Source organism: Mandrillus leucophaeus, unplaced genomic scaffold (assembly GCF_000951045.1).
Source record: "Mandrillus leucophaeus isolate KB7577 unplaced genomic scaffold, Mleu.le_1.0 Scaffold1732, whole genome shotgun sequence".
In the NCBI taxonomy this organism is placed as follows: domain Eukaryota; kingdom Metazoa; phylum Chordata; class Mammalia; order Primates; family Cercopithecidae; genus Mandrillus; species Mandrillus leucophaeus.
The window spans coordinates 379496-381311 of record NW_012101735.1 but is presented as its reverse complement, the minus strand read 5'-3'; positions in this window follow the sequence as shown (position 1 = coordinate 381311).

The window sequence follows — 1816 nt, the reverse complement described above, 5'->3', positions numbered from 1 at the left end:
ATTAATTATGGCAAAATGGATTAAGCTGATTTGCAATTTCAAGAAGCTAAACAAAACAAAACAAAACAAAACACAGCCCCTGTCTGCCCCAGTCCCAGCCAAATGGTCAAGATACTACTTGCACCAAACCTATACGCTTTATATTTGGCTTAGTTACAGAGTCCACTGAAAGAGGAAAACCAAACCAAATTTAATGAAAATTGCTTAAGTATTTTCAAAGTGATCATGACTTAAAGTAATATTGTACATGTGCAGTAAAAATGTAGTTGGTTATTGCTACATATATATATATATATGGATGAAACAATTTAAAATTCTGCACTGAAAGACTTCTTTCCCTTAGGCAGCCATATTTAAAGGTGCTTGTGTTGAGAGTTTGGCCGCTCACCTGAGGCTTTCTCAACTATAGAAATAAACAATAAAATTTTGGATAATTTATATCACATAACATTCATCAATCTTTTTATTAGAATCAAGAAGCATCAGGTAAAGCCTCTGACAATTACTGATACAGATTGTGTGTATCTGTATATTGAAATTGAAGAAACTGAGAGACAGAAAGGAAATACTTCACTACATACAAATGGAGAGATAGGATGTGGCCATAAATACATTTTACTAAATGACATAGGGGTTCAGGTTTGAAGAGCAACCAACAGAGAAGTTCCCATCTCCAGTGAGGCTGCAACACCTCTGACCAATCACCTTCACTCATGTGTTAATCTATTTATTACCATGGAATTGTCATCATGCTGCTTAAGCATGTCTTTTCTCCTCAACTAGGTTGCAAGCTTCATGAGGATTTATACTTTCCTGTTACTTTCTGTATCTATTCTGTCCAACATTATACTTTTCATAAGAACAGGTTTATTAGATACTTGGATGAAAAGAACTTCTTTTCATAGTACAATTCTGTATCATAGTGCAACTTGAATGATCTACTGTATAGAGTTAAAATATTTAAAGAAATGCAGTAGATGCTAAAATAATTGAGACTTTTTAGAAATAATTATTGATTTGTATGGATGTGATTCACACATCTCAGGACTAAAGCATTACAGATTGTGGCTTTTAATGATGGTCACTTTCTATTTTCTTCAAAGAGGTCATCACGTGTCTCTTGGGCCCACATAACAGAATCTGTCTTCTCTTCATGAGCAGAAGTTGAGATTCACTATTCTCACAAGATATGCCTATTAAATGGGAAATTGAGGCATTTCTACTTCTTAGATCAGGTAATAAACACTACCTTTAAGAAAAGAGCAGTTTGGTTTTGTCTGAAGCTGAAATTTCCATCCTAGAGAACTATAATAATCACATATTGAATATAGTTTTTCTTATTTTCATTTCACTTGTTTGGAGTAATCAAGCAAGACACAGGTTAAAATTAAAAAAAAAAAAAAATCAAAACTGTATGGACCTACCAGGAAAAGATTCACTAACCCCTCCACTAGAAATTGAGACCTGCTCAATTCATTCGTGGATAGACTTGATCCCTCCGTCTCATGGAGTTAATATTAATTTTGAAAATCTAAAATGAAAGACTGATTGATCACTGAGGGTGTATTCTAAGAAAACAAGTAGGCAAATGTACTTTCATTGGCATGCAGCGGAATTAGAAGTTGAGAGGGTAAATCTCTCCCAAAACAGTCTCACGAAGAAACCTCACACAAATCTGAAAATATTAATAGACTAATTACCAGTGCTTTCATTTGCAAGTCCTATTCCTTTTCCCTTCTTAGCTTCTCCGCCCACCTCCTCTAACCCTTCATATATATCAGCAAGGGAAGAGCAAAGAAAGGAAGGCGGGGGTGGG